The 26511-nt window shown below is 31.9% G+C and overlaps 1 protein-coding gene and 1 long non-coding RNA gene across 3 annotated transcripts in view; one reads left to right on the top strand and one right to left on the bottom strand.

Moving 5' to 3' along the window:
* Nucleotides 1-26511, top strand: part of ced-6 (PTB domain-containing adapter protein ced-6) — an 80093-nt gene that overhangs the window by 11152 nt on the left and 42430 nt on the right. Inside the window, exon 1 of one of the 2 annotated variants that reach the window (XM_075309046.1) lies at nt 21678-22483. The exons of the other annotated variant lie outside the window; for it this stretch is intronic. The gene's annotated coding sequence lies outside the window, so the exon portion shown is untranslated. Of the gene's footprint in view, nt 1-21677; nt 22484-26511 lie in introns of those variants that run through there. 2 annotated transcript variants of the gene reach the window in all.
* Nucleotides 17745-18401, bottom strand: LOC142237659 (uncharacterized). Its single transcript, XR_012722538.1, has 2 exons — nt 18250-18401; nt 17745-18014 (listed from the first exon to the last, which is right to left on the bottom strand). It is a non-coding gene; the product is annotated as an uncharacterized LOC142237659 (long non-coding RNA).

Genomic DNA, 26511 nt, shown 5'->3' with positions numbered 1-26511 from the left:
ATGACGAAAACTAAAATAAAATATTGACAAAACTTTCTGAAGAAATATTTTTTTAAATAATATTTTTTGGTAGTAATATTCTCCAAATTAGAATATTTGTTTGTCTCAAGTGGCAACCGTGTTTGTGATTGGTTGAAATTTCAAATAAATCTTTAAAAAGTGGGTGAAAGCGTTTTGAGAAGATCTTGACAACACAATGTGTATGATATGTATTGTAACCAACCTCAGGTTGCTATCATTTCTAAGCCACTCTTCTCGCAGCTGAAAGATTTATTCCAGTGACAGTACATTTTATTGTTTACAAGCTTACAAAGACATTTTGATCGATTGCATTCAGAAATAAAGTTATTCGTAATGGAAATCAGTAGTCATAGTATTATTTCTTTAGAGCCCTCCAGCATTTATATGTGAATATTTTTTTTTTGTTTTATTTTTCGTACCACAGCTTGTTACCATGATTGTGACTGTGTTGCATCGCTTCCAAAAAGTGGACGAAAAATTTTAATAACAAAAGAAATTATTCGAAAAGTGAAAACCAGAATGCGAAAACCTATTAAATTCTGGTACAAAACCGAGAGCATGGACCAGAATTTGAGCATTCGAACAGCAATACGAAGAAATTTGCCCATCCATTGTAAGGGCGACTTTGACCGCTGATGGGCTTTCGACAATCGTTTCCTCGAGTGAGGGCCTTTTGCAAACATTTTGTTTTTTTTTTTAAATTATTTGTTTCAGGTGAAACAACGTTCGTTGGAAGAAAAAACTACGTTGGTCTCGGAGGAACGATTATATTTTTTTGGTGTAGATATTGAAAATCCCCTATTGCTCAAAAACATGCTAAGTCGATTTAACATACTGTAGAACTAAAATATAGATTTTTTTATTACATTATATATTTCGATTAGAAATCTATTAAAAAATGTTTAACAAGTGATGGGTAATAAAACGTGTTGACATGATTTCTATATATTTTCAGTATAACATAGTAATTCTTCTTGTTTTTTTTTTTTTTTTGTTCAATTTCAAATACAAAGCTAAACATTTTTTAACTTGATTTCTAGTTATGGAGCTTTTTGTTTTTGAAAAAAAAAACAAACAACTAAAACGAATTTAAGTGAGGTGAAAAAATAAAGCGATTTGAAAAAAAAAATAGAAATAAAATTTACGTGACTATTTTTAAGGCGCAGCAAAGTCACGTTTTTTTTTCGTTCTTCTTGTTGCTGTTAAGCCTCTTCTCTCCAAGCGTATGGATTTATTTGGTGGCAGACATGAAAACAAACGATACTGATTCATTCTAATGACACTTCTAAAAGACGCTCTAGGCGAATGTGAAAATTGAATACTTGATTTATCCACAGCAAGCCCTAGGGATGGTTTGAAGAAGTTCCCTACTACTGTGCTGGGTTAGAAATTTTATATGGATGGATTTGCCACTGACAGTCAGCTACAACGTATTGGTGAGCATTAGTTTTTCTAAAACTATCACGTACAAATATGGAAATCCCGTGCCATACTTTTACTTTTTTTCTAGTGGCAATTCTCTAGAAAAAAAAAGAGTTAAAGCTATCCTATAACGATTTCAATAATAGACCCGTTTTTTTTTCTAGTGATGGATAAAAAAGTGCTACCCTAACTACAGCTACAATAATTAAATTAAATGAGAAAGGGTTAGAAATCAAAATAAAATTAAAAAAAAAATCAAGGAAGCCAAGGGACGATTTTCATCATTTCCCAGAACTAAATACATTTTTCAAAATTTCATATACACTCAAAAAAATCTGATTCAATCACGAAAGCTTTGAAACCCTCAGAAATGTAATACTGGTGACATTTCTGAGGCTTTCAAAGCTTCTCTAAGTGGTTTCACTGTGAACTCGGCTAGAAAAAGGAGGTCCTTTGTCATTGAGCTTAACATGGAATCGGGCAGCACTCAGTGATAAGAGAGAAGTTCACCAATGTGGTATCTCAATGGACTGAATAGTCTAAGTGAGTCTGATACATCGAGCTGCCACTTAACCTAACCTAACCTATCACGAAATTAATTGTTCCAATTAATATTTTAATTGAAATGTCTTCACTCACGAAAATGATAGTATCAACCACAGTTTTAATTGGGCATAAAAAATATATTTGATTAAAAAATTAATTGATTTGATTTGAAAATTCAATTAATTTTTTAACTCATTCAATTAAAAATTTAATTGATGTTGTTTGCAAAACTTAATTAAGTTTTTGAATTGAAAACGTAACTATTTTGAATTACTTTCTAATCTTACTTTTGACATAATTTTCTATAGAAATAAAATTTTCGAAAAAAAATCTATAAAAAATTTTTACAAAATGTTCTATAGAAATAAAATTTTGACCAAATTTTCTATAGAAATAAAATTTTGAGAACATTTTCTATAGAAATAAAATTTGGACAAAATATTCTATAGAAATAAAATTTTTACAAAATTTTCTATAGATATAAAATTTAGACAAAATTTTCTATAGAAATATAATGTTGACAAAATTTTCTATAGAAATAAAATTTTGACAACATTTTCTATAGAAATAATATTTTAACAAAATTTTCTAAAGAAACACAATTTTGGAAAAAAATTCCTATAGGAATGAAATTTTGGAAAAAAAACTATAGAAATAAAATTTTGTCAAAATTTTCTTTAGAAATATAATTTTGAACAAATTTTCTATAGAAATAAAATTTATTATCGAAAGAAAATTTTGGAAAATTTTTCTAAAGAAATACAATTTTGGAAAAAATTTCTATAGGAACAAAATTTTGACAGAATTTTGTATAGAAATAAAATTTTGACGAAATTTTCTATAGAAATAAAATGTTGGCAACATTTTCTATAGAAATAATTTTTTTTTATAGAAATAAAATTTTGACAAAATTTTCTATAGAAATAAAATGTTTACAAAATTTTCTATAGATATAAAATTTAGACAAAATTTTCTATAGAAATAAAATTTTCACAACATTTTCTATAGAAATAATATTCTAACAAAATTTTCTATAGAAATAAAATTTTAAGAAAATTTTCTAAAGAAATACAATTTTGGAAAAATTTTCTATACAAAAACTTCCTAAAGAAATAAAATTTTGGAAAAAACTATAGAAATTAAATTTTGTCAAAATTTTCTTTAGAAATATAATTTTGACCAAATGTTCTATAGAAATAAAATTTATTATAGAAAGAAAATTTTGGAAAATTTTTCTAAAGAAATACAATATTGGAAAAATTTTCTATAGGAACAAAATTTTCACAGAATTTTGTATAGAAATAAAATTTTGACGAAATTTTCTATAGAAATAAAATGTTGGCAACATTTTCTATAGAAATAAATTTTTTTATAGAAATAAACTATAGACAAAATTTTCTATAGAAATAAAATTTTCTACAGAAATAAAACTTTGACAAACTTTTCTATAGAAATAAAATTTTAACAAAATTTTCTACAGAAATAAAATGTTGACAAAATTTTCTACAGAATACAATTTTGACAAACTATTCTATAGAAATAAAATGTTGACAAAATCTTCTATGTGAAATAGAAATAAAGTTTTGACACAAATTTCTATAGAAATAAAACTTTCACGAAATTTTCTATAGAAATAAAATGTTGGCAAAATTTTCTATAGAAATAAATTTTTTACATACTTTTCTATAGGAATAAAATTTTGACAAAATTTTCTTTAGAAATAAAATTTTGACAAAATTTTCTATAGAAATAAAATGTTATCAAAATTTTCTACAGAAATAAATTTTGACAAAATTTTCTACAGAATACAATTTTGACAAACTATTCTATAAAAATAAAATGTTGACAAAATTTTCAATAAAAATAATATTTTGACAAGAATTTTTATAAAAATAATATTTTATTTGTTGTTTTGATCTCAGCTTTAAAACCATTGTGTTGACTTAACTACAAGAGTAGCTTAACCAACAGAGGAAAAGAATGTTTGTCAAATTTATTTGGGCAAAGCCTTATAGACTGCAAGATAGTTGGATGGATTGCAGTCTATAGGACTTTGTCCAAATAAAATTGACAAACATTCTTTTCCTCTGTTGGTTAAGCTACTCTTGTAGTTTAGTCTACACAATGGTTTTAAAGCTGAGATCAAAACAACAAATATGATTACAGTCATAAGCGTAGGAAGGCCTCTGGGGAGGGGGCTTAGACCCCCCCCCCCCCCCAGAAAAAGTTTAGCCCCCCCTCCAGAATTTGAAAACCTATTTACGATTTTGCATTTTTATAAAAAATAGACAAGCCCAACCAAAAAAGCGTCGCCAAAAAAGTGCTGAAAATGATCTTTTTGGATCAACAGCTGTTGCACTGAATTTGCATCACTTCTTTAGGTGTGATCCGAATTCAATGTTTTGAATGTATATTAAAAAATTCTGTTATATTTTGTCAAATAAATAATTTTTATAATTTTTAATGGATTCTAATGCTTGTCGGAAACGTTTGACCTCAAATATTTTCAAAAATTCACAAGGTTTTCAGATTGAATTTAGAATTTTTTTCGACAATATTTAATTTATTTGTACCATTTTATGAATTCTTACTTCGTTTTTAAGGTATTTGAAACAAAAAAGTTAAAATTTCCCATTGAAAGTATGAAAAAACCAAGTTATAAAAAATTGAATTTAAAGAACTTCCTGAGTAGTTAAAATAAAGAAAATCATTGGGAGTACATCTTCTGGAAGTGCTTTTAAAGTTGTGCCTCTGGAAGAACTTCCAAATTTTTTTGCTGAGAAATGTGTGGAACTACTTTTAGTTGCTTTATTATAAATTAATTTTCGAGTTATTTTGATGTCGAATTTTTTTTATTCATTTTTATGAAATAAAACATTAATTGAAATATAAATAAATGAAATATAAATTTTTAGCTAGGGGGGCTATAGCCCCCCCTAGGAAAATTGACTAGCTACGCTAATGATTACAGTACAAACCAACAATAAAAAAAAGCAAAATAATATTTTGACAAAATTTTCTATAAAAATAATATTTTGACAAAATTTTCTATAGAAATAAAATTTTGAGAAAATTTTCTATAGAAATAAAATTTTGACAAAATTTTCTATTGTAATAAAATTTTGACAAAATTTTCTATACAAATAAAATTTTAACAAAATTTTCCATAGAAGTAAAATTTTGACAAAATTTTCTATAGAAATAAAATTTTGACAAAATTTTCTTTAGAAATAACATTTTGCAAAAATTTTCTATAGAAATAAAATTTTGTCAAAATTTTAACAAAATAAAATATGAAATAAAATTTTTACAAAAAACTCCATGTTTGGCACACTAATGTTTGAAACTAAAATACCTTTAGGTTACCAACTTTAGACTAAGTGGATAAAATTTGCGGTATGTAGAAGCTCAAGATGTCAAATAGGGAGATTGGTCTTTATGGGGGCTATACTAAAACATGGACTGATACACCATCTGGATCCATCTGGATTTCTAGACGCATAAGAAGTCAAATCTAGAGATCGGTATATATGGGAGCAATACCAAACCTTAGTATTGAGCACCTATTTAAGGATCCTAAATATCTCTAGATTTCGAATTTATTTCCTTTTTCAAGTTTCTGGAATGAGAACGAGAATTTTTCCTTCACTTCAATAATATTTTTGTACACGTTCGTATTTCCCATAAAATAATTCAGAATTTCTTAAAATTTTTAAATTAACCACAAAGCACTTTTTTGCCATTTTCAACTTCAATTTTTTCCTTGAAACTACGAAATTTTCTTTAAAATAAAAAAAAACATAATTAATTTTAATAAGTTTTCTTGAATTGTAACATAGAAAAATATGTTCACCTTTTTTGTGATATAGGCGCTTGTAATACATTTCAGTTAAAATTTTCTAAAATAAATTTGTCGAAAAATATTTTATATAGTAAAACATTTAGTTCAATTTTTCTAAAATAAACCCATATTTTCTTCCAGGCTGAGATCACTCTTATTGTTGGGTGTATATGCATTTTTCCATTCTTGGTATCTTGGAAAAGTTCATGGTCGATTAATTGCAACAATCAGGAAATTAAATTTCCATTAACAGTGGTTGTCATAATTCCTTTGGGAAAGTTCAACACTTTTTTTCTTCCTTTTATGCACATATTTTTTGTAATAATTTTTGGGGGCGGAATATAATTCCAAACCTCCAAGGGGTTAAAAAAAAAATAAATAAGAATAATTTTTAAAATATCCAATAGCCACGTTTTGAATATAAGGCGTTTGATATTTTAACACGAGAAACCTGATAAAATTGTAATTCACAAATAATTCTCAACGTTATATTTCTACAAAATCTTTTTACGAATCAATAAATTCTCCAGAAACAATAACAAGCAATTGTACAAAATTTCATAAATAATAAAGAACAACGCAAAAAAAACAACGTATTATCGTGTTATAATTGTTTATAGTTTCATTGAACTTTCGTCACAATTTCGTTGCATTTTGTTGTGAAAGAAATGCTAATCAATCGATGAAATTGATCTTGTTCTGTGATTCTGTTTTTCTGTTTTGTTTTTTTTTTCGAATTTGAAATAAAGGAATTATTCTAATTGAATTAAATTACAATTTCACTAAACAATCAAGATATTAATTTTTTTGATTGATAAAAAAAGAACGACGAAGAAACAACTTGTTCCTGAGGTTAGTTGTGGTCAGTCATTGCCATTGCAATAGGTCAATAGAATATTTATTTCTTGTTTATGAATGATTTTGCAAAATATAATCTAATGATTATTCTATTGAGAAATGGTTAAAAAAAATTGGGATATGCAGGGAATTTTAGCTGTTTTAATAGGGCAGAATCTAAAGGAATTTCGGGACCATGAAAAGAGGATGTGCTCTCTAACTTCTCCTTTCCTAACATACCCTTCATATTCCACAATACTCTTCATTTATTCCACGAACTCTTTGAAATTCCCTAATTTTCCTGCAGTCCCTGTTTCCAAACAGGACGAGGCGCAGAATATCCTCTTCACCGATATGGTCAAAACTTTAGCAGGACAGTGACCAGTGCTCCATGGCCTTATAATGCTCAAAACCCGCCCACGAAGAAAAAATTTTCACCAAAATATTTGCAATTAAAATTTGAAGTGAATTTTCAAAAATATTCAATTAAAAATTTAATTGATTCAACAATTTTTTTAATTAAAATGAAACTTAATCACAAGAATTAATAATATAAGTTAATTATTTAATTGGATCAATTAATTTTTTAGTTGACTTTGATTGATACTATCATTTCTGTAATTGAAGATTTTTCAATTAAAAATTAATTGAATCAATTAATTTCGTGATTGAATCCAAAAATAATTTTTTTGTGCAATATACACCGTCCTCCTATTCGGACCAGATGCACTCTCAATTCTAGGTGCCCGTTCATTATTCTTTATCCAGGCTTTTCCTTATCTTGGTCCCCCATAGTATTTTCGTCGCACTTTCGACCGTTGCATTAGTTCACATCACTTAATGTGTCTCCCGTGACCATTCAAAGGCAATAATGTCCCTTATTTTTTGTTCTTTTTTAGTACCATTAAGCCTTAAAAGTACTATAGGTACTTTTCTATTTTTTTTTTTTTTGGAAATAAAATTTTGACAAAATATTCTATAAAAATAATATGTTGACAAAATTTTCTATAAAAATAATATTTTGACGAAATTTTCTATAGAAATAAAATTTTTGCAACACTTTCTATAGAAAAAAGTCTTGACAAAATTTTCTATAAAAAATGATATTTTGATCAAATGTTCTATAAAAATAAAATTTTGACTAAATTTTCTATAAAAATAACATGTTGACAAAATTTTCTATAAAAATAAAATTTTGACAGAATTTTCTATAGAAATAAAATTTTGACAAAATTTTCTATAAAAATAAAATTTTGACAAAATTTACTATCGAAATAAAATTTTGACAAAGTTTTCTATAGAAATAACATTTTGACAAAATATTCTACACCAATAAATTTTTGACCAAATTATCTATAGAAAAAAATTCTTGACAAAATATTCTATAGAAATAAAATTTTGACAAAATTTTCTGTAGAAATAATATTTTCAAAAATTTTCTATAGAAATAAAATTTTGACAAAATTTTCTGTAGAAATAATATTTTCACAAATTTTCTATAGAAATAAAATTTAGACAAAATTTTCTGTAGAAATAATATTTTGACAAATGTTCTATAGAAATAAAATTTTGACAAAATTTTCTATAGAAATAAAATTTTGACAAAATTTTCTATAGAAATAAAATTTTTACAATATTTTATAAAGAAATAAAATATTGACAAAATTCTTCATAGAAATAATATTTGACAAGATTTTCTATAGAAATAATATTTTGGCAAAATTTTCTATAGAAAAAAAATTTTGAAAAAAATTTCAATAGAAATAAAATTTTGACAATATTTTCTAGGAAAAAAATCAATTAAGTCTTGACAAAATTTTCTATAAAGATAAAATTTTGACCAAATTTTCTATAAAAATAAAATTTTGACAAAATTTTCTATAAAAATAAAATTTTGACCAAATATTCTATAGAAATAAAATTTTGACAAAATTTTCTATAGAAATAAAATTTTGACAAAATTTTCTATAGAAATAAAATTTTGACAAAATTTTCTATCGAAATAAAATTTTGACAAAATTTTCTATCGAAATAAAATTTTGACAAAGTTTTCTATAGAAATAAAATTTTGACAAAATATTCTACACCAATAAAATTTTAACCAAATTATCTATAGAAAAAAATTCTTGACAAAATATTCTATAGAAATAAAATTTTGACAAAATTTTCGGTAGAAATAATATTTTCACAAATTTTCTATAGAAATAAAATTTTGACAAAATTTTCTGTAGAAATAATATTTTCACAAATTTTCTATAGAAATAAAATTTAGACAAAATTTTCTGTAGAAATAATATTTTGACAAATGTTCTATAGAAATAAAATTTTGACAAAATTTTCTATAGAAATAAAATTTTGACAAAATTTTCTATAGAAATAAAATTTTGACAAAATTTTCTATAGAAATAAAATTTGGACAAAATTTTATATAGAAATAAAATTGTGACAAAATTCTCTATAGAAATAATATTTGACAAAATTTTCTATAGAAATAATATTTTGGCAAAATTTTCTATAGAAAAAAAATTTTGAAAAAAATTTCAATAGAAATAAAATTTTGACAATATTTTCTAGGAAAAAAAATCAATTAAGTCTTGACAAAATTTTCTATAAAAAATAATATTTTGACCAAATTTTCTATAAAAAATAATATTTTGACCAAATGTTCTATAAAAATAAAATTTTGACAAAATTTTCTATAGAAATAAAATTTTGACAAAATTTTTTATCGAAATAAAATTTTGACAATGTTTTCTATAGAAATAACATTTAGACAAAATAATCTAAAAAAATAAAATTTTGACAAAATTATCTATAGGAAAAAAATTCTTGACAAAATATTCTATAGAAATAAAATTTTGACAAAATTTTCTGTAGAAATAATATTTTCACAAATTTTCTATAGAAATAAAATTTTGACAACATTTTCTGTAGAAATAATATTTTCACAAATTTGCTATAGAAATAAAATTTAGACAAAATTTTCTGTAGAAATAATATTTTGACAAATGTTCTATAGAAATAAAATTTTGACAAAATTTTCTATAGAAATAAAAATTTTACAAAATTTTCTATAGAAATAAAATTTTGACAAAATTTTATGTAGAAATAAAATTTGGACAAAATTCTCTATAGAAATAATAGCTGACAAAATTGTCTATAGAAATAATATTTGACAAAATTTTATATAGAAATAAAATTTTATATAGAAATAAAATTTTGACAAAATTTTCTATAGAAATAAAATTTTGGCAAAATTTTCTATAGAAATACAATTTTGACAAAATTTTCTATAGAAATAAAAATTTTACAAAATATTCAATAGAAATAAACTTTTGACAAAATTTTCTATAAAAATAAAATTGTGACAAAATTTTCCATAGAAATAATATTTTGACAAAATTTTCTATAGAAATAAATCTTAAATATTCTATAGAAAAAAATTTTGTTGAATTGAATAACTTGGCACAAATTATGGCCTTCAAAGATGATCGACACTTTGCCTTTTTCGTGCCAACCCTACTTTCCAAAATACCCCAGACGCAAAAGTCCAACGGATTGTGATAACCGTTGCCACAGTTGGTAGAATTCTAACAAAAATGGTTGATTTTTACTGTTTGTTAGATTGATAGAATTCTTGATGTTTTGGTAGATTTTGGAAAATATTCCTCTCCAACTAAGAGGTTCTTAAATTTTTATAGAAATAAAATTTTGATAACATTTTCTATAGAAAAAAAAATTAATAGAATTTTCTATAGAAATAGAATTTTTATAAAATTTTCTATATAAATAAAATTTTGATAAACTCTTCTCTAGAAATAACATTTTGATAAAATTTTCTATAGAAATAAAATTTTGACAAAATTTCTTAAGTAATAAAATTTTGACAAATATAGAAAAAAAATTTTGTCAATATTTTGTATAAAAATAAAATTTTGATAAATATTTCTATAAAAAAAATTGACAAAATTTTCTATAAAAATAAAAAGTTTTGACAAAATTTTCTATAGAAATAAAAATTTTACAATAATTTCTATAGAAATAAAATTTTAACAAAAATTTTTATAAAAATAAAATTTTGACAAATTTTCTACGGAAATAAAAATTTAACAAAAATTTTTATAAAAATAAAATTTTGACAAAATTTTCTACGGAAATAAAAATTTAACACAATTTTCTACGGAAATAAAATTTTGAGAAATTTTTCTATAAAAATAAAATTTTGACAAAATTTTCTATAAAAAAAAATTCTACAAAATTTTATATAGGGATACAATCTTGACAAAATTTTCTATAGAAATACAATTTTGACAAAATTTTCTATAGAAATAAAATTTTGACAAAATTTTCTATTGAAATAAAATTTTGACAAAATATTCTATAGAAATAAAATTTCTACAAAATTTTCTATAGAAATAAAATTTTTACAAATTATTCTATGGAAATAATATCTTGACAAAATTTTCTATAGAAATAAAATTTTTACAAATTATTCTATGGAAATAATATCTTGACAAAATTTTCTATAGAAATAAAATTTTGATAAAATTTTCAATAGTAATAATATTTTGACAAAATTTTCTATAGAAATAAAATTTTGACAAAATTTTCTATAGAAATAAAATTTTGACAAAATTTTCTATAAAAATAAAATTTTGACTAAATTGTCTACAAAAATAAAATTTTAACAAAGTTTTCTATAGAAATTATATTTGACAAAATTTTCTGTAGAAAAAAAAATTGACAAAATTTTCTATAGAAAAAATTCTTGGTAAAAATTTTTTACTGAAATGAAAAATTTCCTTTAAAATAAAAGGTTTTAAATTTGGTAGACTTTTGGAATTTTCTTTTTAATTTTGGTACATTTTTTTATCACGAGTGCCAACCGTGATTGATATCCGGATATTTTGTTTGGCACTGTGCCATTCTTGGTTGGTGCGTTTTGAGAGCGATGTCCTGTTGGAATGGCGATGTCCTGTGGCCTGTCCCGTGCTTCAGTTCTGTTGAGAGAAAATTTCTCCGAGTTTATTCAGCATTTATTTTGAATCCACAATATATGAAAACTAGCGGGGAATGACAAGCGGCTGTTACATCAGCCTTGAGATCTGGTACGCAATAGAAGGTGTACATTTTCATCTGATCTCTTTGGCAAATATACTCGATCACTTTGTTCACAAACGGCTCAATTTGGAATGTCTTATTATCGGAGAAAACCAAATTCGGCAATTGACCACTTTCGTGCAAGCTCTTTCCAGTTTGCCTTGTTTTATGCATCGGCGCACTTGCATTTTTGGAACTACAATTAATCCAAGCTCATTTTTCAATATGTGTTGCCTCCGTTCGCTTGTTCAGCTACGTTTTCTACCGCTGCCGTTGTGGATTTCGATTAAATCTAAACTTTTCTTTTCCGATCAAAATGCTTTGGTAAGGTTATAAATAAAATAAAATGAACTATCACTGGAATCAAACTGTCTGCTGAATTTGATTGTAATACATAACAGCCACCCAGTACTGTGAATTATGTTTGGCCCACCCCATATTTTTAACCAACCAATAGTCCGAAAAAATTCCATAAAATAAAAGAAAATGTATATGGTTCGTTCATAAAACCTTCATTGAATTTCTTCTCGTTTTCGGGACCATACGCTTCCTACATTGCATCCACATTTATATTCAAACCACGTCTCTGCTTGTTTTCAAGATTACTGCCCCAAGATTACTTAAATGCCCAAACCACACCTCAATTCAACTGTTATCGATCAAAGACTTATATGTGAATGAAATACTTTGAACTAAATATAATAATTTCCATGCTCAAGTTCAATGCCATTTTGGAAACACTCTGGGAACACTCATTTTGCCTCATAACTGCCATTTAATGGCAAAAGATACAGTAAGGATGACAAGAAATACTGTTGGTGGATTGCATTTTACAGTAATGGTCTGAAGATCTAAAGGATCATTTCATTGGGATATTTTTCGAATGTTGATCTGTAAACACAACGATAGGGAATGTCGGTATACTTGGATCGTTAGACCATATAATTGTGTTTGAAGACGTAATGACATCGGAATTGTCGTATTTCCTAAATCTCATATTTCCAAAGGAGACACATCAGAAAAATACCAGAAAATCTGATGAAAATTAAAAATAAGTTTATCTATTTTTTTAGAGCTTGCACCATAGCATGGGGGGGTATACTAACAGGTTGGCTGATAAGTCCCCGGTCTAACAAAGAAAAACACATTTTTTTTTGTCAAAATTCGTTTTTATTATTCAAGAGCGATACAACGATTATAAAGACCTTCCAATTTTTTGATACCATTTTGGTAGTACTCCTTCGGTTTTGCCTCAAAATAGGCCTCAGTTTCGGCGATCACCTCTTCATTGCAGCCAAATTTTTTCCCTGCGAGCATCCTTTTGAGGTCTGAGAACAAGAAAAAGTCGCTGGGGGCCAGATTTGGAGAATACGGTGGGTGGGGAAGCAATTCGCAGCCCAATTCATGAATTTTTGCCATCGTTCTCAATGACTTGTGGCACGGTGCGTTGTCTTGGTGGAACAACACTGTTTTCTTCTTCATATGGGGCCGTATTGCCGCGATTTCGACCTTCAAACGCTCCAATAACGCCATATAATAGTCACTTTTGATGGTTTTTCCCTTCTCAAGATAATCGATAAAAATTATTCCATGCGCATCCCAAAAAACAGAGGCCATTACTTTGCCAGCGGACTTTTGAGTCTTTCCACGCTTCGGAGACGGTTCAACGGTCACTGTCCACTCAGCCGACTGTCGATTGGACTCAGGAGTGTAGTGATGGAGCCATGTTTCATCCATTGTCACATATCGACGAAAAAACTCGGATGTATTACGAGTTAACAGCTGCAAACAGCCGCTCAGAATCATCAACACGTTGTTGTTTTTGGTCAAATGTGAGCTCGCGCGGCACCCATTTTGTACAGAGCTTCCGCATATCCAGCCACCGTGGTGCAATGGTTAGCACACCTGCCTTGCATACACATGGTCGTAGGTTCGATTCCTGCTTCGACCGAACACCAAAAAGTTTTTCAGCGTTGGATTATCCCACCTCAGTAATGCTGGTGACATTTCTGAGGGTTTCAAAGCTTCTCTAAGTGGTTTCACTGCAATGTGGAACGCCGTTCGGACTCGGCTATAAAAAGGAGGTCCCTTGTCATTGAGCTTAACATGGAATCGGGCAGCACTCAGTGATAAGAGAGAAGTTCACCCATGTGGTATCACAATGTACTGAATAGTCTAAGTGAGCCAGATACATCGGGCTGCCACCTAACCTAATCTAACCTAACCTAATCTTCCGCATATCCAAATATAGATGAATGATATGACCAACACGTTCCTTTGATATCTTCAAGGCCTCTGCTATCTCGATCAACTTCATTTTACGGTCATTCAAAATCATTTTGTGAATTTTTTTGATGTTTTCGTCGGTAACCATCTCTTTCGGGCGTCCACTTCGTTCACCGTCCTCCATGCTCATTTCACCACGCTTGAATTTTGCATACCAATCAATTATTGTTGATTTCCCTGGGGCAGAGTCCGGAAACTCATTATCAAGCCAAGTTTTTGCTTCCACCGTATTTTTCCCCTTCAGAAAACAGTATTTTATCAAAACGCGAAATTCCTTTTTTCCATTTTTTTCACAATAGCAAATAGTTGCTTCACAAAAGACGCTCTATCTCACAAACTAATTGACTTACAGACGTCAAATTATGACACGAATCATTTGAAGGTTGGTACTATATAAAAATAATATGCAATTAATACTAGCGACGCCATCTATGTGTCAGACCGGGGACTTATCAGCCAACCTGTTAACTATGTCATAGCGTGTGTCAGACCCAATTCTGAGTCGATAAAGCGATGTCCGCTCGTCTGTCTGTTGCAAATGGGCCATATCGAACCACTTTCAGATATACCCTCCATATAAACCGATCCCCAGATTTGACCTCAAAATTCAGCAGATCTGTAACTTCTTGTATCCCATCTTTTTCCCATCCCATTCCAATCCCATTCTTGTACCTATCTTTTATTCCAGGAGCTCTGTGTCCTTAACGAATTCCCAATTTTTTCCTATCCCTGTTTCCAAGCTGGGCTAGGCCCAGAATAACCTCTTGACCGATATGGTTAAATCTGTGTCTAGTAAAGACAGAGCAGTGACAAATGTAGTGTTCCATGGTCTAATCATCCTCAAAACTCGACCTACATGCACCATCTTCTGCTGCATCTATTCGTCACAAATGTGCTCACAATTCTGTGGTACGGTAATTATTTCCACGGCCATCCTGCCTCTCGTCCTACTCTCCTTGAGAAGTTTTCCAGACTTTTTCTTATCTGGATCACCGCATAGTATTTTTGTCGGCCCACATCACCTTACACCCAGAGATGGAATATGATCACCTCCTAGAGCAAGAGTATCTGATTTCGACAACAATTTTATATTTGGCGTGAAAAATATGTATGCTCTAAGAGGTGATCATATTCCTTCTCTACGAGTATATGTCTCCTGTGTCCATTAATCCAACTCGGCCCGGTTTGTCTCTATGGGTCTCTAAGTTTATTTCCCTAGGTGTCCTAGCTCTTGTCAATAGTTCATTTGCCTTTACGTTTCCCCTTATTCCGGCAATTCCCGTAACCCAAATGATGCGGATTTTGATTGATTTGACCTTCATTGTCGCAGTTAGGTTATGTTAGGTGGCAGCCCGATGTATCAGGCTCACTTAGACTATTCAGTCCATTGTGATTCCACATTGGTAGAATTCTCTCTTATCACTGAGTGCTGCCCGATTCTATGTTAAGCTCAATGATAAGGGACCTCATTTTTATAGCCGAGTCCGAACGGCGTTCCACATTGCAGTGAAACCACTTAGAGAAGCTTTGAAACCCTCAGAAATGTCACCAGCATTACTGAGGTGGGATAATCCACCGCTGAAAAACTTTTTGGTGTTCGGTCGAAGCAGGAATCGAACCCACGACCTTGTGTATGCAAGGCGGGCATGCTAACCATTGCACCACGGTGGCTCCCGCAGTAATGTCAAGACAATACTACCATTGGACCCGTTGTAAAATTTCTATATTGCATTTCTTGTGTAAGTCAGGATTGGCCCAATTACAATCTCATATATCCAGTGCGTCAAGCCCCATTTAGAGCCCACCGCTCTTCTACACAGTATCCAACATCTCTAGGCATTCTCAGTCCTCTTATTGCCTCTGATAACTATTCTGGGGTCCCAATCTTCCAGGACCATCTTATTGACCTCAAAATGCCATATTCCGTCGTTTTTCCCATCATCTTCAATCTCATCGCATGGGAACCTCTCCCCATCATCTTTAATCTCATTGCATGTGAACGAACCTCTATAGGTCTTAAGTCCAATATTGCAGTTATGCGAAGACAACACTTCCATTGGACCCGTTGCAAAATTTCTATGTGGAAAATTCCTCTCCATCGATGTCCGCCAAATTATCGTCGGATTGGACTAATTACGCTCTCATATACGCAGTCCGTCACCTTTGAATTCAGTGCCGTTTAGTGTTCACCGCTCTTCTGCACAGTGTCCAATATCTCTAGGCTTTCTCAGTGCTCTTTTTAATGTAGCTCTGCCAATTCTGTTTCCTGACTATGATTAATCCTAAATATTTTATTTTATTTTAGTCCTTCTAGTGATTCTTGTGGTCTATAGGTTATTTTATAGAGGATGACACCTAATCCGTAGGAAGAGAATTGGTGTCCACCATGTTGGTCCATTGTTGGTCCTCATAGTTCTTTCTTTACTCTTCATTATCTATCTGTTATGTCTTGTTATGATGCGTATTAACGGTCCCAAATCTTCTCTACTCGTATGTATCTCCATTAGAAATCCAAAGCTTTTACTAATCTTGTCGTTCCATACCAATTTGGTTTGCTCGCAAGCATCGCAAGCTCATCGTCCTTTCCAAAAATCATTGTATTTAATATTGACCCTGTAAGTATACTCGTATTAAGATAGCGGGAGAAAAACATCCGTAATGATATTACCGTGCCGCGTGGACCTGCACATCTGCCTCCTCATTACCCACTATTCCATAATGTCGAGGTACCCAGCACAGAGTAATATTATGCTGTACTGTTCTACGACAGCGGCTGACTACCAGTGTTGTCAGTATTGGGGATTTTTCTCCAAATCGGGGATATTTTATATTCGGTGATGACATTTTCTTACTATTTAATGGCGCTAGTTCTTCATCAGAAATTTTTGAGAGTGATATCAATTCCTGTCTAGATCGCTTTCTGGTGTGGTCTTCTATTAACCATCTCACAGTGAACGTGTTGAACATGCTGATTTCTAAGTCTTCGCAGTAAATACCACTGCCAGTGCATTCAACCATTTGCGATCCATCCTTATAAATGTTCAGATCTACAAAATGTATGCGCCTTTCTTCCCAATCCTCTACACATGGGATCAGCCTGTTGAATTTTTAATTGAATTTTTTTTAAGAAGTTTACTTGAAAAAAAAACATTAGTAATATTCATTATTCAAATCTCTTTTGTTGTCTAATATATAGTCCAAAGAACTAGTCTCCTCGCCTTGTCACACCATCCTCGTTTTAATAACGCACAACCCAATTTAAGCACATACTAAGAATTGTATCATTTTCCACGTTTTTCCTGCAATAGCTGCAACTGGAAGAACAAGATTTTTCCAAAGTTGATCACATTGTAGCTATACTAACAGTGGGAAAAATATACGAGCATTGCAAATATGGAAACTACTGCCGGCATACCACTTAGATATACCAACTCACACAAAAAGTGCCACACTATAGTACTATAGTGTTAGTAATATTCATAGTTGTGTTTGTAAATCTTGGCTTAGACAAAGCAGTTGCTTTGTTTTGAGTGGTGTTAAGTGTGTGAAGTGACATTACCAACTAGACTTACAACATCAATCCATCCAACCAACCATCCATCCATCTGTCTAACGCTTATTTACAACTTGCTTAACAATTGTTTTGTGGCTGGCCTACAATCAACCAAAAATCAATCAGTCAAAACCAAAATGGGGTGGTGAAAAAGGTTTATAACGATTGAATTTTTATTTTCGTCTTACTTAAAATCTTTAAAACTTTCCAATTCCATAAGAAACATCAGTGACTATGGTAGGGTGGCAACCCAATATATCTAATATTATGGTCCATAGGAATCGTGTACTCATTTTTTTAATGGCACCTCGTAAATTCCATTAAAGTTTCTGATATATTCGTGTAGGTAAAAATCCATCACATCACTCACTTTCCGGACTGCTTCATATATATGATGGATTTGTGTAACTGTAATAAACGAGGTGAAAAGAATAAAATGCAACAAATAAATGGAAAATGTTACGCATATTGTGTACAAATTTTCTTCGCTACTCTGATAATGTGAACTTAATGAAAATGTAACAAGTGTGTTGGAAAAAGACATGTTATCTGTGTGTGTATGTTGCAGTATTTAACAGTGGTATGTCTTCTTCTTCTTTTTCTAATTAGTTACAGAGTATTTTCTACAACATTTTATGATCACCTATATTCTGATTCTCTCACCTCCTATCAATGTGGAGAGTATGGCCCTCTTGAAAAACTAGTCTCCAACAAATGTGTTTGTGCAAAACTTCATTAACTATGCAAAGATTAAAATATTGCAATGCATTAAACAAAATTATGAATATCAACCTTTGTTGCCTAACGCCCTGTTAGGCTATAGTCACGAAAATTACAAGATATTAACATATTAATCTGAAAACTTTTTTTGTTATTATAACATACTTACATACAATACACTCCCCCTCTTACATACATGCATTATTTAATTTCCATAATTCATTTATCTTCAATTGCAATGCAATTACAACTCTTTTACTCTGTTTGATTTGTTAGCTCTCATCTCTCTCTCTCTCTTTCACACACATCCATTATAGTCTATTAAATAATGGTTTCTTTGCTGTTTTACATGGTATGTGCAAATAACAAATGATCTCCCATTTGTATCGTTTACTTTTGCAATTAAATTTCACTTTTTACCTCGAAATTGTTTTTAACATCAAACACCTTCTCGATTGAATAAATGATGATTAAAGGTGATTTATCACCAATGAATACTATTAAAAAATAATTGAGAGTTGCCAGATGCATGAAAAATGATTTCCAAATTCAAATAATTTCCAGGCCCAACATTTTTATACCCATCATAATAGAATGGTGATTCCGTTTGTAACACACCGAAATATCGATTTCCGACTATATAAAGTAACAGGTTGGCTGATAATTCCCCGGTCTGACACATAGATGGCGTCGCTAGTATTAAATGCATTTATTATTTTTATATAGTACCAACCTTCAAATGATTCGTGTAAAAATTTGACGTCTGTAAGTCAATTAGTTTGTGAGATAGAGCGTCTTTTGTGAAGCAACTTTTGTTATTGTGAAAAAAATGGAAAAAAAGGAATTTCGTGTTTTGATAAAATACTGTTTTCTGAAGGGAAAAAATACGGCGGAAGCAAAATCTTGGCCTGATAATGAGTTTCCGGACTCTGCCCCAGGGAAATCAACAATAATTGATTGGTATGCAAAATTCAAGCGTGGTGTAATGAGCACGGAGGACGGTGAAGGCAGTGGACGCCCGAAAGAGGTGGTTACCGACGAAAACATCAAAAAAATCCACAAAATGATTAAAATGAAGTTGATCGAGATAGCAGAGGCCTTAAAGATATCAAAGGAACGTTTTGGTCATATCATTCATCAACATTTGGATATGCGGAAGCTCTGTGAAAAATGGGTACCGCGCGATCTCACAATTGACCAAAAACAACAACGTGTTGATGATTCTGAGCGGTGTTTGTCATATCATTCATCAATATTTGGATATGCGGAAGCTCTGTGAAAAATGGGTACCGCGCGAGCTCACAATTGACCAAAAACAACAACGTGTTCATGATTCTGAGCGGTGTTTGCAGCTGTTAACTCGTACTATACCCGAGTTTTTCCGTCGATATGTGACAATGGATGAAACATGGCTCCATCACTATACTCCTGAGTCCAATCGACAGTCGGCTGAGTGGACAGCGACCGGTGAACCGTCTCCGAAGCATGGAAAGACTCAAAAGTCCGTTGGCAAAGTAATGGCCTCTGTTTTTTGGGATGCGCATGGAATAATTTTTATCGATTATCTTGAGAAGGAGAAAACCATCAAAAGTGACTATTATATGGCGTTATTGGAGAGTTTGAAGGTCGAAATCGCGGCAAAACGGCCCCATATGAAGAAGAAAAAAGTGTTGTTCCACCAAGACAACGCACCGTGCCACAAGTCATTGAAAACGATGGCAAAAATTCATGAATTGGGCTTCGAATTTCTTCCCCACCCACCGTATTCTGGCTCCCAGCGACTTTTTCTTGTTCTCAGACCTAAAAAGGAGAGGTGATCGCCGAAACTGAGGCCTATTTTGAGGCAAAACAGACGGAGTACTACCAAAATGGTATCAAAAAATTGGAAGGTCGTTATAATCGTTGTATCGCTCTTGAAGGGAACTATGTTGAATAATAAAAACGAATTTTGACAAAAAAATGTGTTTTTCTTTGTTAGGCCGGGGACTTATCAGCCAACCTGTTATATATATATATATTCTTAACCTATTCTGGAACCATGTTTTTAGGTCCCTCTTGGTAGGATAAATTTCATACGATCAGGTTCAAATTTAGTATGTTATGTTCTGTTATTATATGGCCTCTAACAACCATGGAAAAATTGGTCCATATCGGTCCATAAATATATATAGTGGTGCTTTGACCGAACACCAAAAAGTTTTTCATCGGTGGATTATCCCACCTCAGTAATGCTGGTGAGATTTCTGAGTGTTTCAAAACTTCTGTAAGTGGTTTCACTGCAATGTGGAACGCCGGTTGGACTCGGCTATAAAAAGGAGGTCCCTTGTCATTGAGCTTAACACGGAATCGGGCAGCATTCAGTGACAAGAGAGAAGTTCACCACTGTGGTATCACAATGGACTGAATAGTCTAAGTGAGCCTGATACATCGGGCTGCCACCTAACCTAACCTAACCATATACGAGTATTACCCCCATATTTCACTTCATCTAACTTACAATTTAGAAGACGATGTTAAGAAGCTTTAAGATCCCTTGCACCTGTGCCTTACACCTGTAATAATTTCATCAAGTGTCATATCGTGTCTAAATGTAAAAAGCTGGCAACTCTGAATTCGATCTAATCAAACAGTGAATATAATAAAAATGCATTTACAATGGAAATTTTTCAATTGATGTGTTTGTATCAAACCTAACTATATTTATAAAATTTTTCTAATCAAACACAATGGGAAAGAGTAATCTTACAAAGCTACCTGCATTCCATTCACATTGACTATTCTGATAGTGGTGTTTTTTTTTAATGGACATATAATTGAATAAATCTTTGTAAATTAACTAAATTACCTGGAGGACAGCTCCACCATCACAACCGAATACAAAAAGATAATTTGATGAAAGATAAGATATAGTACAAGTATGCATACATCCAGCCATACAAACAAACACAATCTATTCAAAATACCGTTTATTAGTTAAATTAGGAAAAATTATGTTGATGGTACTTAGTATGTTGCTCTGGTACTATGTAGCATGACAATTGAATATGTGTGTTAACTCTGTTACTCTCTTTACTCTCTCATTTCATCTGTTACAGATGCGTAGCTTAAACTTACACCCATTTCTCTCGACCCCTCGCTTACCATACACTTTTGTAAACATACATACACACACACACTTTTTATCTATACTTTCTGAACAAGCCCCATGGGCCATGGGGCAGAGAGACGTTATCTACAGCAAACGAATTGACGGTGACTGTGGCGGCGGCAGCAACAGCATCATTTTTCATTGCGAACAATAAAATAACCAGCCATAGCCACAAAAACTGAAAACTCCATAGACCACCACAATTCAGTCTCGTTTTAGACTGCGGTCGGTTGTGATCATTCATTCAAGCCTTGATTGTTGGTGGCGTCTAGTTAGAGCTCCATGTATTTGGAATAAAACAGAAGAAAAAAAACAAATATCGGCGGAAAGACCTCTTCTACTTGTCTTCGTTTTTGTTGTACATTAGCACTGTTGTTTTTATTATCCGTTGTTACTGTGATTCATAAAAAAAAAGTTCGAAAAAGTGCAAAGACCATCACAAAAAAAGGTTAAAGAAGAAAAGAAATAACAAAAAAATATACAAATAACTGGTTTTCTACAGCAACAATAGTTGCTATACACGAGAGTCGAATACACGAGAAAATTTTCAAGAAAAACGAAAAATCATAGAAAATATCAAAAGTGCTACGGCCCCAAAATTCCAAAAATAATTGAAACCAGTGTTAAATTTGTTTTGTTTAATATTTGTAGCATATACAAGTTATTTTTTGTGGCTTTCTGTAAAATAAGAAAATAATATTTTACTAACACATACGCACGCACTTGTCTACAATAAAAAAAAAAAAAAACAAATCAAGCAATTGTTCGCGCAATAGATAAATTACTACCTAGTATAAAATTGAAATTAAAGAAAATTATCATAATTTCCATCCAACAATCTCACGAAAATCAAAAAACAAACAAGCCAGACAAAGGCCTTAAAATACAATCAGCTCTACTCTAGCTCTAATCCCTCTCCACCCGAAAGCCTTGTCGCGATCAGTGAAAAACAAGAGAAAGAAGTAGAAACATCGTACAATAAATAACCTGCGGGCAACATTGGAAAAATGTAAGTGAACATGAGTGTTTTTTTTTTTGAACTCTTCATGGTTTAGTTAACAGTGAGAGGAGAATGAGTGCTCTCGTATTTTTACCTCTGGTTTATTAGGAGAGTACACATAGAAATGATCAATTATAATTATAAAATGGGATTTTGACTGAGGTATTTAGGTATTCGATTATTTTGTATGAAAGAAATCTATTTTATCAATGTCAAAGGCGAAATTGCAGACAATTGGTGACTAAAGTCAGCATCTAGTCAAGAACTGGTCCCATTAAGATTAGACTGCTTATTCGCGCGAGAAGGATTCGCTCAGCTACACAATTACTGTGTTCGGTTCGAATTAAAAATCTGTTTATTAAAAAGAAACCAAAAAACATCTTCGTGTTTAATTTAGAAAAAATATATGGAAGGAAATCAACTGATGGCCACTTTTTCATCCTCCAATTAGTTCTTAACCAAAGGAAAAACTTGCAAATAAAAAAATATTTGTAGACGATTAATTGCCACATCGATATGATACAAAATAACCAGACATTGTGAAACTAGCTCTAAAATTACCTTTCAAATTAATTGTTTTAAGAACCGTAATCGAGAAAATAAAGTGATTTTCAATATGCAAAATCAAACATACAGGGTGGCTTATATACAATGCAATAAAGTGCTACATATTTCATTTGTTGTAAATGTCGGAAATAACATCAAATTTTAGAATCAGTTTAAATTTGTTCGTATTGGCTATCTTTGACACGAATTGTGGCCTTCAAACGGCCGATAAATCGATTGCCCGCTACACAAAAGTGGGTGTGCGCTATTTTGGTCCATTCCCTGCGAAGCGTCGTCTTGAGATGATTCTCCCAAAAAGGGTCTTATGCAAAAGTCCAAAGGATTGAGATCCGGAGATGTTGGTGACCATTGTGCTGTAGAAATGAAGCGGAGAACCTCATTTTAAAGCCTATCTTGGTTGACGCGAGCTCAGAGCAATGGATCTGAGTCCTATTGAAATTGTTTGCCTTGGTTGATGCGAGTTGAGTGCGGTGGTGCTGAAACTTCTTGGAATGTCGGCATTTATTTTAACCCCACGGTCGATTAATAGGAGCGGGGAGCGACCATAGGCCTTTACGGCGGACCACACAATTACCCGGTGGTGCTTGATTTCTCGCGGACAATCGAAGGTTTAGGTTACGTTAGGTATAGTGGCAGATCGATATTTCATGCTAACGTAGACTTAGTCCATTGTGATACCACATTGGAAAGACTCGGAAATGTCGCCACCATTACTGAGCGAGGATAAAGGTTAAAGTGACAGCCCGATTTAGTTTCAGGCTCACTTAGACTATTCAGTCCATTGTGATATACTGAGCGTGGATAATCCACCGCTGAAAATCTTTTTGGTCGAAACTGTGATTGAATCCACGACCCTATGTATGCCATGCTAACCATTGCACCACGGTGGCTCCATCGAGGCTGTAAATTTTTAGCTGACCTATCTAGATAGTATGTTAACCCCACAAATCATTTTGTTTGTTCACAAACTGCTCAATTTGGAATGTCTTCTCATCGGAGAAAACCAAAATCGGTAAGTGGTCACTTTCGTGCGAACGAAGCAACTCCACTCTAATTGTTTTTGTGCATCGGTGAGCTCTTGCACTTTTTGGAACTTCACGGGAGCCACCGTGGTGCAATGGTTAGCATGCCCGCCTTGCATAAACAAGGTCATGGGTTCGATTCCTGCTACGACCGAACACCAAAATTTTTTCAGCGGTGGATTATCCCACCACAGTAATGCTGGTGACATTTCTGAGGTTTTCAAAGCTTATCTAAGTGGTTTCACTGCAATGTGTAATGCTTAACGTAGAATCGGGCAGCACTCAGTGATAAGAGAGAAATTTACCACTGTGGTATCACAATGAACTGAATAGTCTAAGTGAACCTAAAATATCGGGCTGCCACTATACCTAACCTATCTTACCACTGTGGCGTGGATTTCGATCAAATCTGGATTTCACTATTGGGATCAGTTCTGGCGTTGTTTCCATTTTTGTTTTCGTCCACTTTTTGAACGCGATGCAACACTTCCAATATTACGATAACGAGCAATGGTTCGAGAAACATTTAAATGTTTCTCTAAATGCTGATGCTGGGAGCTACCGTGGGGCAATGGTTAGCATGCCCGCCTTGCATACACAAGGTCGTGGGTTCGATTCCTGCTTCGGCCGAACACCAAAAAGTTTTTCAGTGGTGGATTATCCCACCTCAGTAATGCTGGTGACATTTCTGAGGGTTTCAAAGTGGTTTCACTGCAACGTGGTACGCCGTTCGGACTCGACTATAAAAAGCGGGTCTCTTGTCATTGAGCGTAACATGGAATAGGGGAGCACTCAGTGATAAGAGAGAAGTTCACCAATGTGGTATCACAATGGACTGAATAGTCTAAGTGAGCCTGATACCTCGGGCTGTCACCTAACCTAAATGCTGAAGGGCTGTAACGAAAGTCACTTTTGGGTTTTCAGCCAAATATAAAGCAATAATACTATCACGCTTGAATTCCATCACGAATGACTTCATTACTGAATGCAATAGATCAAAATGCTTTTGAAAGCTTGTAAACAATAAAATTAACTGTCACTGGAATAAATTTGTTAGCTTCAGACAAGCGGTTTTAAAATGATAGCAACATGAAGTTGATTGCAATACATTGCCACGCTATAGTCTCGTTCTACAATCTATAGAATGAGGGGAAGTAAACCACCGATGAAAAACTACATCCTGCCAGCATTGCCAAGTTCGATTTTATTCACATTGCTACCTTAGAATCTTGAGTGGCACAATGACAATCTATCAACTCCGATAGGTAAAATTGTGAAAAATTGTAAAAAGTGAAAGAAATTCTAAAGTTGACAGGGTCGTTGGCTCTCCTCCCTAGCCTATAGGACACTTATTTATGGTCAAATCTGGCGATTAGTTTACCACGAATGCAAAATCCGTTTAAGAAGACTCACGAAATAAAATGTATGTCGTAAGTTATTGCGATAGACTAGCATCACGGGCAACAAAGGAGATCGCATAGAAACTGCTCCCCACTTTATTCAAAATTTTGAAAAATCATTTTAAAGAAGAGCCTGACATTGAAATTTCAATTATAATTGTAACCCTAAGTTTCAAGCCCGCCACCTAAAAGATTTGGTCACATTGGCCAAATATTTGACCAAAATGAGTGTCAAACATTTTTCCAGAAACATTTGCGAAATATCTGGATGCCGTCTCTAACATAAATATGAACCGATATGGAACTATTTCTGTGAGGATGCTGAAGAATGGATACTGACAAAACTGCTCCCCCCCCTGATTACTAATGGCCGATTTCTCATCCTTCTATTAGTACTTAAGGGGAGGATAAAGCACCAGTTAATAAAATGTTTGTATGTGATCAGCTCATTGATCGGTTCGATAAATAATGATAAGACATTTTGGAGAGATGACTTTCCTATAGCCCTACTCTACTTCTCTAATTCTGCCGCATACTGAATTAATTTAGCACACCTCGTATGTTTTGGGGGGAGGGCTTGCTTAAGTTTAATGCTGAATAATTTTTGCATGCTAAGCCTTTGTTTTGTTGTTGTATCTTTTTTATGTTATTATGTTTCATTCGAACGTAACAATGCCGCTGACGTCGTGGGTCGATTTGTATGTGTTGTTGTAGTTGTTGTAAAAATTTGTAATATTACTTTTTTCTTGTTTTTTGTAGTGGCGAGATCGGTGCCAGTCATCCAAGTCTCGGCCAATAAAAACTATTGTCGTCCGTCAAACAGCTTGCCAATCAAGTTTTTGTTATTGTATTGCTATTATTTTCTCTCACTCTCTCAAACTTTATACTTCTCCCGCTATTTATCTCTGTGTCTATTGAAAATTGACTGAGTGTGATCAGAAAATATAGGGTTGCCAACGTTCTGTATTTCGTGAAAACAAAAAGAAAAACATTACGATTGACTCAAAGTCTCTAATTATATCGCGATTGTCTTTCTGTGTTTTTTCTC

Source organism: Haematobia irritans, chromosome 5 (assembly GCF_050003625.1).
Source record: "Haematobia irritans isolate KBUSLIRL chromosome 5, ASM5000362v1, whole genome shotgun sequence".
Classification (NCBI taxonomy): Eukaryota; Metazoa; Arthropoda; class Insecta; order Diptera; family Muscidae; genus Haematobia; species Haematobia irritans.
This window is presented reverse-complemented; position numbering and strand designations above follow the sequence as displayed.